Raw genomic sequence first — 8330 nt, 5'->3', positions numbered from 1 at the left:
TGAGGATGAAAAGCCTCTTGGTGTTTCCCTTGATCGCTTCCCACCAGTGTGTCAGGGACTCAAAGAGGGGTTTCATGGTTCTCCAACCTTCATAAGCCCTCTTGAGCTCCTCAATGTTCTCTGGGGTCAGCAGTTGCACGAATAGCTTCCATGCCCCCCTGCCCACCCTCAGGTCCTTCTCCAAGTGGCAGACCGCCAGTAGGAGGCAGTGGTCAGAGAAGAACACCGGCTTGACCTCGGTGGATCTGACTGTGAATGCACGGGACACAAAGAGGAAGTCTATCCTGGAACGAATGGACCCGTCTGGCCGCGACCAGGTGTATCTACGCTGCGCTCCGTCTGCAGGGTTGCTGAAGACGTCGTGCAGCTTGGCATCCTTAACTGTTTCCATCAGGGATCTGGACGTAGCGTCCAATCTGCTTCCGGCCCTGCCGGATCGTCCAGCCGCATCGATGATGCAGTTGAAGTCCCCGCCCAGAATGACCGGCCTGGAGGTCGCCAGCAGCAGTGGGAGCTGCTGAAAAACCTCCAGCCGCTCAGCTCCTTGTGACGGGCCATACACGTTAATTAACCGGAGTGGAGCGTTCTTGTACATTACGTCTGCTACGAGGAGTCGCCCGCCCACCACCTCCTTGACCTCGGAGACGGTGAAGTTGCCTCCCCGCAGCAGAATACCCAGGCCGGAGGAACGAGAGTCGTTTCCGCCCGACCAGATCGATGGCCCGTGGGACCACCATCGTGACCATTGCCTGTAGGAGCTGAGGTGCGGTATCGCACACTCCTGCAGAAACAACAGGTCAGCTTTGACCTTGGCTAGGTAGTCCAAGGTCGCAACACATCGCGTAGTAGATTTAATGCTACGCACATTTATGGATACAATCTTTAAACCCATATTAAAGCATTTATTCTCCTACCAAACCCACTGTCTCTGAGAGTCCCAGACCTTTAGTCTGCTCCTTCATACCCGTAGTGAGCTCAAATTCCTTCACTTTGGATGGGCTGAGGTAGATCTCCTTGGCCGTGTTCTGCTCCAGTGGCATCTGGAGGTTCACGTAGTGAGCGGGTTTTGAGGTGACCTTTGCTGGAGAAGCTTCTCCAAAACTCACCCCCTCTGGGGGGTTGCTGTTCCCGGCTTCCTGGAGCTGGGGTGCGATGATTGCCTCACTGCTCCCAGATTCCAGGGGCTGTGGTGCACTGGCCTCCTCAGGTTGCAGGCAAAGTTGGGGTGCGCTGGTCTCCTTGTTGTCTCCAATTTTCTGGAGCTCGGGTGTCTCGTCCTCCAACGCCCTGGAGCTTTGCCGCCTCTTCTGTCGGTGCCGCTCTGGCACTTCATCATCCGAAGAGCTGCTGCCCTTGTCATCCGTGTCGGATGGGAGACGCCTCTTGCCGCTTCTCTGGGAAACGCCTTTGCTTCTTCTTCGCTCCCTCTTACTTTTCTTGTTCTTCACCGTCCGCCACTCCCCCTGCTGCTTTTCCACTGCTGCCTCCTCCTCCATTGATTCGCTGTCCTGAGGACTGGAAGGTTCAGGGGGTAGTGCTGTTGATTGGCTCTCTGTTGCCTCAATCTCTTTCTCCACCTTGTCTCTCTCTGTGTCCTCCTTTGTCCCGTTGAGCTCCCTGGGGGCCTTGGTGGTTGGAGTGACACGGAACCTTTCTTCTGCTTCCCCCTGGTCGGCTTTGGCTGCCTGTGCGTAAGTACGGCAGCGTTTGGGGCAGGTCCTGTAGAGGTGACTTGCCTCGCCACACAGGTTGCAGCACTTGGCCTGTTTGCAGTCTTTTGTCTGGTGCCCTTCCTGTTTGCAGATCTTGCAGAGGGAGGCGCTGCAGTTGGCCGCCACATGACCAGCCTTGCCGCATGAGCGACAATGCTTGGGTTGCCCAGCGTAGACCAGGTAGCCACGGTTTCCCCCGATAGCGAAACTGGAAGGAGGGTGGAAAATGGCTCCCTTACCATCGGTCTTTAGCGTGACCTTAAACAGGCGTTTGCCTGTCCAGATCCCCAAGTCGTCTCGAATCTCGGTGCCGCTCCCCACCTTATCGAAGTACCTGGTGAGGAAGGTGACCACGTCGGCGACAGGGACGAAGGGGTTGTACACATGCACCATCACCTCACGTTCCCGTTGCAACGGCAGAGAAAAGTGCGGCTCCGCCGTCAGGATCTTCATCTCCGGCAGGTCTCTCTTCTCCTCGAACACCCTCAGGAGCCGGACGCAGTCTGCCACTCGCTTGAAAGTCACGTCGAAATAACCACCTTTGCGGGAGTCGTGCAGGGTGAAGATCTCCGTAGCTTGGAAGCCGCACGCCTTCAACAGGATCCTCCTGGTGAAGAAGCCCCGATCCATAGGTGATCCTCCTTCGTCGCTGTGGTTCACCGTGACTCGGACGGTGATAGGTAACCCACGGTATGGATTCGGATTGCGATTGGTTATCGCCCTTCCATCCCGACCTTGCCTTGGCAGGACCATGGTGTCGCCCCTGCAACACTACACTTGATCTTAGCCAAAAGGCCGAGAAGCGATGAGAAAGAAAGAAAGTTGTGTTTTGAAAGATGTGCATGTTGAAAAGTAAAGAAAGCAGATGTTTGTAAGAAATCTATTTTTACCATTGAAAATCCCCTGGAAAGGGGTGGTGCACCATTCCCAGAGATACTGCAATACCGGGTCGATGCGTGGAGTGGGCGGAGCAAGCCCCTATTCCATCTCCCTGCTCCAAAAATCAATTTAATATATGGTCCCCAGATAAGGGACGTATCAGATATTAAACTGATAAGAACAGATTTTTTTTTTTTAATTGTAAAAATATACTTTATTCATAAAAAATCTTCAATCACATTCAAAACCATTTCAAAAACAACATTACAAGGGTACAATCCAGGCCAAACTCCCACAAAATGCATCACCAGGTGCATCAGCACAAACAACACCACAATCATCTACAGCCTTTCATTTTGATCTGTACAGCCCGAGGGGCTCTAAACAGTTCCCAGTCTCTCGGTGCGCTGTGGTAGAAAGGTCTTAGACAGCGACCCTTCCCCATTGCGCCTTTGCGGCAGCTGCCCCAAGCTTTAGTGCGTCCCTCAGCACGTAGTCCTGGACTTTGGATTGTGCCAGTCCGCAACAATCGGTCGGGGACAACTCTTTGTGCTGGAAGACCAACAAGTTTCGGGCAGACCAAAGCGCCTCTTTCACCGAGTTGATGATCCTCCAGCTGCAGTCGATGTTTGTCTCGGTGTGTGTCCCTGGGAACAGCCCGTAGAGCACAGAGTCCTGTGTCACAGAACTGCTCGGGATGAACCTCGACAGCAACCACTGCATCTCTCTCCAGACTTTCTTTGCAAAGGCACAATCCACAAGGAGGTGAACAATGGTCTCTTCCCCACCACAGCCACCTCGAGGGCAACGTGCAGAGGGGGTGAGACTCCTGGCGTGTAGGAAGGATCTGACGGGGAGGGCCTTTCTCACCACCAGCCAAGCTACGTCTTGGTGCTTGTTGGAAAGTTCTGGCGATGAGGCATTCTGCCAAATGACTTTGACAGTCTGCTCGGGGAACCATCCCACAGGGTCCACCCTCTCCTTATCCCTCAGGGCCTCTAGGACGTTACGTGCTGACCACTGCCTGATGGACTTGTGGTCAAAGGTGTTTTTCTGCATCAATTTTTCCACCAGGGACAGGTGGTACGGCACGGTCCAACTACTTGGAGCGTTCCGCGGCAGCGTGGCCAGACCCATCCTTCGCAACACCGGGGACAGGTAGAACCTCAGCACGTAGTGACACTTGGTGTTTGCGTACTGAGGGTCTACGCACCGCTTGATGCAGCCACACACAAAGGTGGCCATCAGTATGAGGGCGATGTTGGGCACGTTTTTTCCCCCTTTATCTAGAGGCTTGTACATCGCGTCCCTGCAGACACGATCCATTTTCGACCTCCAGATAAAGCGGAAGATGGCTCGAGTGATCGCCATCGCGCAGGAGTGTAGAATGGGCCAGACCTGCGCCACGTACAGCAACAGCGAGAGTACCTCACACCTGATGACCAGGTTCTTACCCGCAATGGAGAGGGAGCGTCGCTCCCACATGCCCAGTTTCCTTTTCACCATAGCCACTCGCTCCTTCCAGTTTCTAACGCATGCCCCGGTCCCTCCGAACCATATCCCCAGCACCTTCAGGCCGTCAGCCCTGACAGTGAAGGGGACAAAGGATCGGTCAGCCCAGTTCCCAAAGAACATGGCCTCGCTCTTCCCACGATTTACCTTGGCTCCCGAGGCCAGTTCGAACTGGTCGCAGACGTGCATCAGTCTGCGCACCGACAGCGGATCCGAGCAGAAGACGGCGACGTCGTCCATGTACAGGGAGGCTTTTACCTGAGTGCCTCCACTGCCTGGGATCGTCACTCCTCTTATGCCCGGATCCTTCCTGATGGACTCGGCAAAGGGTTCTATGCAGCACACGAAAAGGACAGGCGAGAGAGGACAGCCCTGCCTGACTCCAGATTTAATCGGAAAGCTATCTGTTTCCCACCCATTGATTGAGACTGCGCTACTGATGTTAGTGTAGAGCAGTTGGATCCAATTTCGAATTCCCTCCCCAAAGCCCATTTTGGAGAGCACATCCCCCATGTAGGTGTGCGATATTCTGTCAAAGGCCTTCTCCTGATCCAAGCTGATGAGGCAGGTATCCACACCCCTGTCCTGTACATAGGCAATCGTATCCCTGAGCAGCGCCAGGCTGTCAGAGATCTTCCTGCCTGGCACAGAGCAGGTCTGGTCAGGGTGAATCACCAATTCCAGAGCGGATTTGACCCGGTTGGCGATGACCTTGGACAGAATCTTATAGTCCACATTCAACAGTGAAATGGGTCGCCAATTTCTAATTTCCTCCCTTTCCCCCTTGTGCTTGTAGATGAGGGTGATGATGCCTTTCCTCATGGATTCTGACATGCTGCCGGCCAGGAGCATACTCTCGTACACTTCTAGCAGGTCTGGGCCGATCAAGTCCCACAGAGCCGAATACAACTCCGCCGGCAGGCCGTCGCTTCCGGGGGTTTTACTCTTCTCGAAGGACTCGAGGGCCTTAGTCAGTTCGTCAGGAGTTAGCGGTTTGTCTAGGCTCTCCCGCGTACTGTGGTCTAAGACCTCCGTGATAGAGGACAGGGAGGACTGGGAGGCCGTGCTGTCCGTGGGCTTCACGTCATACAGACCGGCATAAAAGGATTTGCTGATCCTCAGAATGTCGGACCGTGATGACTTTACTGAGCCGTCTTCTTCCTTCAGGCTGCTGATCACAGAGCGCTCTCTGTGTACCTTTTGGAAGAAGAAACGTGAGCACGTCTCATCCTGCTCCACGGAGCGGACTCTGGAACGGAAGATGATCTTGGAGGCCTCCGAGGCAAAGTGCGAGGCTTGCTGGCCCTTCACCTCTTGGAGCTCCTCCTTGACATCGACCCCCATCGACTGCAGCCGGAGCAGATTCTGCATCTTTTCCTGGAGTCGGGACATTTCCCTCTGTTCCTTTCTAGCTTTCTGGGTGCCTTTGCGGATGAAAAACCTCTTGATGCTTCCCTTGATCACTTCCCACCAGTGTGTCAGGGACTCAAAGAGGGGTTTCACGGTTCTCCAACCTTTGTACTCCCTCTTGAGCTCCTCAATGTTCTCTGGGGTCAGCAGTTGCACATTTAGCTTCCATGCCCCCCTGCCCACCCTCAGGTCTTCCTCCAAGTGGCAGTCCGCCAGTAGGAGGCAGTGGTCAGAGAAGAACACCGGCTTGACGTCGGTGGATCTGACTGTGAATGCACGGGACACAAACAGGAAGTCTATCCTGGAACGAATGGACCCGTCTGGCCGCGACCAGGTGTATCTACGCTGCGCTCCGTCTGCAGGGTTGCTGAAGACGTCGTGCAGCTTGGCATCCTTAACTGTTTCCATCAGGGATCTGGACGTAGCGTCCAATCTGCTTCCGGCCCTGCTGGATCGTCCAGCCGCATCGATGATGCAGTTGAAGTCCCCGCCCAGAATGACCGGCCTGGAGGTCGCCAGCAGCAGTGGGAGCTGCTGAAAAACCTCCAGCCGCTCAGCCCCTAGTGCCGGGCCGTACACGTTAATTAACCGGAGTGGAGCGTTCTTGTACATTACGTCTGCTACCAGGAGTCGCCCGCCCACCACCTCCTTGACCTCGGAGACGGTGAAGTTGCCTCCCCGCAGCAGAATACCCAGGCCGGAGGAACGAGAGTCGTTTCCGCCCGACCAGATCGATGGCCCGTGGGACCACCATCGTGACCATTGCCTGTAGGAGCTGAGGTGCGGTATCGCACACTCCTGCAGAAACAACAGGTCAGCTTTGACCTTGGCTAGGTAGTCCAAGGTCGCAACACATCGCGTAGTAGATTTAATGCTACGCACATTTATGGATACAATCTTTAAACCCATATTAAAGCATTTATTCTCCTACCAAACCCACTGTCTCTGAGAGTCCCAGACCTTTAGTCTGCTCCTTCATACCCGTAGTGAGCTCAAATTCCTTCACTTTGGATGGGCTGAGGTAGATCTCCTTGGCCGTGTTCTGCTCCGGTGGCATCTGGAGGTTCACGTAGTGAGCGGATTTTGAGATGACCTTTGCTGGAGAAGCTTCTCCAAAACTCACCCCCTCTGGGGGGTTGCTGTTCCCGGCTTCCTGGAGCTGGGGTGCGATGATTGCCTCACTGCTCCCAGATTCCAGGGGCTGTGGTGCACTGGCCTCCTCAGGTTGCAGGCCAAGTTGGGGTGCGCTGGTCTCCTTGTTGTCTCCAATTTTCTGGAGCTCGGGTGTCTCGTCCTCCAACGCCCTGGAGCTTTGCCGCCTCTTCTGTCGGTGCCGCTCTGGCACTTCCTCATCCGAAGAGCTGCTGCCCTTGTCATCCGTGTCGGATGGGAGACGCCTCTTGCCGCTTCTCTGGGAAACGCCTTTGCTTCTTCTTCGCTCCCTCTTACTTTTCTTGTTCTTCACCGTCCGCCACTCCCCCTGCTGCTTTTCCACTGCTGCCTCCTCCTCCATTGATTCGCTGTCCTGAGGACTGGAAGGTTCAGGGGGTAGTGCTGTTGATTGGCTCTCTGTTGCCTCAATCTCTTTCTCCACCTTGTCTCTCTCTGTGTCCTCCTTTGTCCCGTTGAGCTCCCTGGGGGCCTTGGTGGTTGGAGTGACACGGAACATTTCTTCTGCTTCCCCGTGGTCGGCTTTGGCTGCCTGTGCGTAAGTACGGCAGCGTTTGGGGCAGGTCCTGTAGAGGTGACTTGCCTCGCCACACAGGTTGCAGCACTTGGCCTGTTTGCAGTCTTTTGTCTGGTGCCCTTCCTGTTTGCAGATCTTGCAGAGGGAGGCGCTGCAGTTGGCCGCCACATGACCAGCCTTGCCGCATGAGCGACAATGCTTGGGTTGCCCAGCGTAGACCAGGTAGCCACGGTTTCCCCCGATTGCGAAACTGGAAGGAGGGTGGAAAATGGCTCCCTTACCATCGGTCTTTAGCGTGACCTTAAACAGGCGTTTGCCTGTCCAGATCCCCAAGTCGTCTCGAATCTCAGTGCCGCTCCCCACCTTATCGAAGTACCTGGTGAGGAAGGTGACCACGTCGGCGACAGGGACGAAGGGGTTGTACACATGCACCATCACCTCACGTTCCCGTTGCAACGGCAGAGAAAAGTGCGGCTCCGCCGTCAGGATCTTCATCTCCGGCAGGTCTCTCTTCTCCTCGAACACCCTCAGGAGCCGGACGCAGTCTGCCACTTGCTTGAACGTCACGTCGAAATAACCGCCTTTGCGGGAGTCGTGCAGGGTGAAGATCTCCGTAGCTTGGAAGCCGCACGCCTTCAACAGGATCCTCCTGGTGAAGAAGCCCCGATCCATAGGTGATCCTCCTTCGTCGCTGTGGTTCACCGTGACTCGGACGGTGATAGGTAACCCACGGTATGAATTCGGATTGCGATTGGTTTTCGCCCTTCCATCCCGACCTTGCCATGGCAGGACCATGGTGTCGCTCCTGCAACACTTGATGTTAGCCAAAAGGCCGAGAAGCGATGAGAAAGAAAGAAAGTTGTGTTTTGAAAGATGTGCATGTTGAAAAGTAAAGAAAGCAGATGTTTGTAAGAAATCTATTTTTAGCATTGAAAATCCCCTGGAAAGGGGTGGTGCACCATTCCCAGAGATACTGCAATACCGGGTCGATGCGTGGAGTGGGCGGAGCAAGCCCCTATTCCATCTCCCTGCTCCAAAAATCAATTTAATATATGGTCCCCAGATAAGGGACGTATCAGATATTAAACTGATAAGAACAGATTTTTTTTTTTTTTTTTTTGTAAAAATAT

General features: G+C 54.5%; 1 non-coding gene and 1 pseudogene across 1 annotated transcript; both read right to left on the bottom strand.

Moving 5' to 3' along the window:
- Positions 1-2623: 2623 nt before the first annotated feature.
- LOC144676677 (U2 spliceosomal RNA) lies at positions 2624-2802 on the bottom strand (annotated as a pseudogene).
- A 5346-nt stretch (positions 2803-8148) lies between these two features.
- LOC144676680 (U2 spliceosomal RNA) lies at positions 8149-8330 on the bottom strand. The gene has a single exon (XR_013575396.1). It is a non-coding gene; the product is annotated as a U2 spliceosomal RNA (small nuclear RNA).

Source organism: Cetorhinus maximus, unplaced genomic scaffold (genome assembly GCF_964194155.1).
Source record: "Cetorhinus maximus unplaced genomic scaffold, sCetMax3.hap1.1 HAP1_SCAFFOLD_1816, whole genome shotgun sequence".
Taxonomy (NCBI): Eukaryota; Metazoa; Chordata; class Chondrichthyes; order Lamniformes; family Cetorhinidae; genus Cetorhinus; species Cetorhinus maximus.
This window is presented reverse-complemented; position numbering and strand designations above follow the sequence as displayed.